The sequence below is a fragment of the Jaculus jaculus genome, chromosome 8 (genome assembly GCF_020740685.1).
Source record: "Jaculus jaculus isolate mJacJac1 chromosome 8, mJacJac1.mat.Y.cur, whole genome shotgun sequence".
Lineage (NCBI taxonomy): Eukaryota > Metazoa > Chordata > Mammalia > Rodentia > Dipodidae > Jaculus > Jaculus jaculus.
In genome coordinates, this window is record NC_059109.1 from 9276352 (window position 1) to 9282975 (window position 6624).

Consider the following 6624-nt stretch of genomic DNA (forward strand, 5'->3'; position numbering starts at 1 on the left):
ATCGGTGCTGTTTTGTGAGATAGGGTCTCACTGACCCGAAACTCACTCCGCAGCCTAGGTTGGCCTCAAACCAAGGGCCAAGCCTTCCTGAGTGCTGGGATTCTAGAAGTGAGTCACCATGCTCAGCTCTCTGAACGTGTTTAGTGCAATCATCATCCAAACAAAGACACCTGCCCACGTGGAGTTTCCACTTTAGGGAGGCAGACATAGAAGCTAGGCCAGATGCATGGGCTGGTTGAGAAGTAGTGTGTGGAACAATTAGACAGAGGAGGGGAAGCAAGGGGGAGGTGTGCAATCTTAATAGGGAACAAGTGAGTGAGGCCCAGGAGGAGGAAGAGAGGGAAAGAGGACACAGTAGTAACACAGGGAAGGGGATCCAAAGGATGGATGCGTGAGCCTTAGAAATGAGGGCAGAGGCTAGGGGAACATCTCCAGCACACGGGCAGGCAGGTAGCTCAGGGGAGGGGCAAGCAGATGGGCCAGGTGCTGCATGAGGCTGGGCACAGGAGCGCAGGTGGGTAGCTGAATGCAGAGAGAGTGCGGGGAACTCCTCTTCTGTGGTGTTTCTGCATGAGGTATGTGGTGGTTTGACTCAGGTGTCCCCCATAAACTTCGGTGTGCTGAATGTTCAGTTCCCAGCTGATGGAGATTTGGGAATTAATGCCTCCTGGAGGCGGTGAATTGTTGAGGGTGGGCTTAAGGGTGTTATAGCCAGTGTCCCCTTGCCGGTGTTTGGCACACTCTCCTGTTGCTACGGTCCACCTTATGTTGGCCAGAGGGTGATGTCCACCCTCTGCTCATGCCATTGTTTTCCCCTGCCATCATGGAGCTTCCCCTGGAGTTTGTAAGCCAAAATAAACCTTTTTTTCCCCACAAGTTGCTCTTGCTTGGGTAATTTCTGCCAGCAATATGAACCTGACTGCAACAGTCAAGTTGGTAGCAAGAATGGGGTCATTTGCTGCTAGACACCTGACTGTGTGGCTTTGGCCTTTTGGAGCTGATTTTCAAGAGGAACGTGGGAGGATTTGAAACCTTGGCCTAAGAGACACCTTGCACTGTTGTAAGTATAGCTTGATGGATTATTCTGGTCAGAGTTGCAGGACTTGAATGCAGTAAGAAAATATGGACTGTGAGGTTTGGCTTATGAGGGTGAAAAGGAGCTTTGTCTGGACTGGGCTAGAAGCAGTTTGTGTGAGAAGCTTGCTGTTATGCCCATGTCCTGAGAACTTGTGCAGGGTTGCAGTGCATAGAAATGGACTGGTATGTGTAAAAGGATATGGCATAGAAAGAAATCTTTGAGCAGAAAGTGCTGCCTTCTCAGATGCAATTATATGAGAGATTATAATCATTGTGATTGGGCCAGCTGACCTGCATTGGGGCAACAGGAAGAATGTAGACTCTTTTGAAGGGGTCTGAGTGCTCAAAGTGTTCTTCAAAGTCTGCTTTATTCCCCCTTGGATTAACAAATTGCCACCCTACCTGGTATTGTGGAGTATAAAAAATACAGGAAAGAGAGGGTCATTGAGTTTGCAATGCGGTCTTGTGTTTTGGAAACAGCCATGGGCAGTATGAAGCAGGTTTGCTGGATGATCAATGGACCAGAGAAGATGAACTGTGGGTTGCAGTGTAGACCCAGTGGAGATGCCAGGACCACAAGATGGCTGTCAAGGCGAGCTGTTGGTCCTGGATGAAGTTTTCCAGGACTGTGAGTAGCCTACCTGGAGGGGTGGAATTGGAATGCCACAGAACTGTTGCTAGTTAGAATTATCAGACTAAGAGATTTGTCACTGACTGAAATTGTTGGACAGAGTTTGATGTTTGCCCTGGTTGTTTTAAACCTTGTATTGGTTGACTATTTCATCACTATGCCCAATGCCATCTTCTGTAGTGTGAGTGTTTATTCTGTGCCATTATGGGTTTGGGGCGGGGGTTGGTATTATGGCTCAGTTAAAAGATCTTGGACTATGGGAATATTTGAACATCATTAGGATTGATAAAAACCTATTGGAACTTTTAAAGTTGGACTGAATGCATTGCATTTTACATCATGGATGGCTGCAATTTATGGGGGCCAGAGGTGGAATGTGGTGATTTGATTCAGGTGTCCCCCATAAACTTAGGTGTTCTGAATGCTGGGTTCCCAACTGATGGAGACTTGGGAATTAATGCCTCCTGGAGGCAGTGTATTGTTGGGGCGGGCTTATGAGTGTTACAGCCAGTTTCCCCTTGCCAGTGTTTGGTATACTCTCCTGCTGCTACTGTCTACCTGACGTTGGCCATAGGGTGATGTCCACCCTCTGCTCATGTCATCGTTTTCCCCTGTCATCATGGGGCTTCCCCCTCGACTCTGTAAGCCAAAATAAGCCTCTTTGTTCCCACAAGCTGTTCTTGATTGGGTGATTTCTGCCCAGCAATGAGAACCTGACTTGCGCAGTGACATGGAAAGAGAGACCATGAACTGGGAGTAAACATGAATGTGATAGCGTAGGAACCGAAGAGAGGTGGACCTCGTGTCTGGGGGGATGACTGCAAGAAGGCACAAGGGAAATGTATTCTTCCTGTGCCGTGAGAACCAGGTTCCCCTGTCCTAGCTGGACCCCATGGAGCATCTTTTTTAAAAAAAATATATATATATATTTTTTATTTATTTGAGAGTGACAGACTGAGAGAAAAAGCTTCCTGGAGAACCGAGCTGGAATTCTTTGGCTTTGCAGGAAAATGCCTTAACTGCTAAGCCATCCTTCCAGCCCTTGCTTTCTCCTTTTTATTCAGTCCAGGTCTCCAAGCCATGGGATGGTGCCACCCACAGTTAGGATAGGTCTTCTGATCTCAATTAACTTAATCTAGAAAGTCCCTCACATGTATTCCCAACGATTTGTTCCCATGGCAATTTGAAATTGAGTCAAATTGACAACCAGAAATTAACCATCACAAGTTTTCTTTCCAGATTATCTTCTTGCATTCCAATCCTTATCTCAAGGAAAATCTGGGCCACTGGGGACATAAGAAATTGCTCCCAAGAGACTCCTTCTTCCCTGATGTTCTCCTGCGGAATGCCAGCCCAGAACACTCAGTTGTACTTTGAAATGAGAATGTATGAGTGGATAAAAGATGCTCCATGGGGGCTGGAGAGGTGGCTTAGTTGTTAAGCACTCGCCTGTGAAGCCTAAGGACCCCAGTTCGAGGCTTGATGCCCCAGAACCCACGTAAGCCAGATGCACAAGGTGGCGCATGCATCTGTAGTTCATTTGCAGTGGCTAGAGGCCCTGGCACACCCATTCTCTCTCTCTCTGGCCTCTGCTGGAGTGAATAGGAAACAGCCTTGGGCTTGCAGGCAGCAAGTGTCAGAATGTATGCGAGCAGTAAGGACTAATAAAATAGGAGCTAAGACAACAGCGTCTCCCACATCCAGAAGTGTCTTGGCTTAGATGAAAGATTAGCTATCATCCTAAGTATCAGCCATCGTCCTTCCCAGCAAAGAAAAGGAAAGAAAAGAGATATAAAGGCATAGGCTAGTGTTGCAGTCCGGTTCGCATTGCTGGTAGAAATCACCCAACCAAGAGCAGCTTCTGGGAAAAAGAGTTTTATTTTGGCTTACAGGCTCGAGGGGAAGCTCCATGATGGCAGGGGAAAACGATGACATGAGCAGAGGGTGGATATCACCCCCTGGCCAACATCAGGTGGACATAGCAACAGGAGAGTGTGCCAAACACTGGCATGGGGAAACTGGCTTTAATACCCATAAGCCCACCCCCAACAATACACTCCCTCCAGGAGGCATTAATTCCCAAATCTCCATCAGCTGGGAACCTAGCATTCACAACACCTAAGTTTATGGGGGACACCTGAATCAAACCACCACAGCTAGGAAGAGACAGCTTAGCAGTTAAGGCGCTTGCCTGCAAAGCCAGAGGATCCCGGTTCGGTTCTTCAGGACCCACGTAAGCCAGATGCACAAGGTGGCACATGTGTCTGGAGTTCATTTGCAGTGGCTGGAGGCCCTGGCATGTCCATTCTCTCTCCCTCTCTCTCTCTCTCCATTTTTCTCTCTCAAATAAATAAATAATAAGAAAGGCATAGGCTAATTGCCAAGTGAGTTCATCCGTTCGGGACTATGACAAAGACCAAGTCCCCTCCAGACCCTGGGGTAGCAGAAGATTTCACCAGGCAGCAATATCAAATATTAACTGGGTGAGCAGAGAAAGAACAGAGGACCTAAGTGCAGAATGGCTGTGCTAACAGGGCCATATTTTTGCCTCTGCGGCCAAAGTGGACACAAAGAGAGGTGGCTGTGCCGCTGACTTGGAGACTCAAGGCGTGATGGGGAAAGAGAGATGGATGCCAGTGCAGAGGTCCCCTCAGCCACCTGTGCCCAGCAGGTGCAAGGCCGTCTTGATTTGCAGCTGGGGCTGCTGGAGGGGAAGCTGTCGTGGTTCAGTGACTCTTCTTCAGGGAAGCATAAAACAAAGGAATTTTTGTAAGGTTGTTATAAAGCAGTCTCAAAAAAATATATATCTCTGATTTCCAGCCTTCCTGCTCCGGCAGCTGCGGGAGACACTGCTATGACTCAAATCGACAAATGACCCCCGTGTCTTTCTGGCTGCGACACCACAGAAGTCTGGGAAGTTTGGTCTGCATGGTCCATCGGTCCCCAAACTCTGAGAGGAAGTGGGGGGAGTCACTGGGCACTTATCTTCCATCCTCTGATGAGAATAACTTAATTAGTGCAAAATAAACCACACAATCACAGACAGAACACTTGGGGCTGGGAGTCCTAATGAGATGGATGATTGTATGTGCTGAGTCAGGCCACTGCTGCTTGCCCCACGCCTGGAGATGGGGTCCTGCAGCATTCCTGCGTTTAACCCTCCTTTCTCCAGTCACCTCCGTCTCCTGCTCCTACCCCGTAAGCAATCCACTCCTTTCTCCCAGTTCTGCCCTTCCGCCCTCTTTCCCACACCCCAACGCCTCTTCACGTCCTTACCACAAGCTGGATTCATCATCACCACACACTTCATTCGTTTTTGATTCCCTAAAGGCTCGAGAACTTTCGCTGGCTCCCTGCGGAGCCCAGAATACAATCAACATCCAAACAGAAGTGTCTCCACGCGCCATCCGCCCTGGAATCTTTCACCTAGCTCTCCCTGCAAGAGTTCTGGTTTCCAGAGCTCCATTCTTCCCTGTCTCACCACCCCAAAGATCTTTCCTTCGTCAGTAAAACCATCCCCATTGCCAGAAGCCAGAAGAAGTGTCCTCCCCACCCCCAGAATATGCCTAAAGCCTTTGAGTATGTACTTCAGGCGGAGACCTACCTACTTAGCAATTGAAGAAACAGCGGTACCTCTGCCTCCGAGGGTCAGGATTGAAGGTGTGTGCCACCACGCCTGGCAACAGTTACAGATTTGCTGGGACAGACGTCAGTGTCTCTTGCTGTGAAGCTGCTATTTCCAGTGGTATGTCTGCAGAGAGAACATAGCAACCTATCTAAGTATTTATTTATTTATTTAATTATTTATTTATTCGGCGTTCGTGTGTGTGTCAGGGTCTCTTGCCACTGCAAACAATTGCCTATTCTGCCCCCCGCCAAAATTATTGCTGCTCCCACAACACATAACCCACAACCCCATGGGGAATAACAGCAATCCCACTGAGGGGAGCCCCCTTGCAGAATAGGGAGAGGGAGAAGGGAAAAGATGGTACCAACACATCATAGGTCCATACCAAAAGATGGGCCCCAGGTGGGGTTGTGTGGCCGGCCTCCTTGGTTCAACTGTCGATTCTGTCATCTGCTGGGCTCACTCCTAACCCCTGGGTGCTGGGCATGGGTGAGCACTGGGTGTTGGGAGATATGAACCAAACCTCGGCCATGTTAACAGAAACCGCCATATAGCAAGTTAAGTTTCTACTTCCTCGTCTAATATTCAACTACCAGAAACAAAGAAATTATACACTTGGGTGAATACTCCCCCATGCTACTGGTAACTGATGAAGAAACAAAAACATTGCAGCTTAACCAGTAACTCTGATCTTTGGCCTGATTATGTCCCCTTCCCCCTACAACCTTATATAAACCTACATGTAAGAATAAACTCTCGAGACCTTGACAAACACCTAGCTTGGTCTCCTTGTGTCTGTTTGCCTTCTCCCATTCAGGTTAACTTCCCCTCGGGTCCTTGTTTAACTCCCCACTGGCCGGGGCAACTGGGTATTCAGTGACCCAATATGTGAGTGAGGTTGTCCCAGAACCACATTCAGAGGAAAGCGAGGAATGTGCATGAACATTTCTGCATCCAGAACTGCAGGTACTGACAATGCTGCTCTTGAGAGAGCTCCTTTGGGAGCCCAGAGCCTCTCTCCTGCCCCACCTCTCATCTGTCCCACGGCCATGTCCTGTTGTTCATGCAGGCGACCACGGCTGTCTCCTCAACTTGAGCAGCCCTTGGAGGGAAGGGCCCCTTGGCCAGGCCCTCATGATGCCCCAGTGAGCCTGGGCAGTGCTGGCAGGGTCACAAAAGGTGGAAGGTGACGCAGTGACAGGGAGGTTTCTCTGGGGAAGGGTGGCGCTCCAGCTCCTCCCACAGACTCTAGGCAGAGCTGCCAGTATGGCGCCCTTACAACAGGGAC

At 49.0% G+C, this 6624-nt stretch overlaps 1 long non-coding RNA gene across 1 annotated transcript; it reads right to left on the reverse strand.

Annotated features, from left to right (window-relative positions):
- Positions 1–3989: 3989 nt before the first annotated feature.
- LOC123462721 lies at positions 3990–5859 on the reverse strand. Its single transcript, XR_006638483.1, has 4 exons — positions 5722–5859; positions 5313–5459; positions 4985–5061; positions 3990–4703 (listed from the first exon to the last, which is right to left on the reverse strand). It is a non-coding gene; the product is annotated as an uncharacterized LOC123462721 (long non-coding RNA).
- Between the last annotated feature and the right edge of the window lie 765 nt (positions 5860–6624).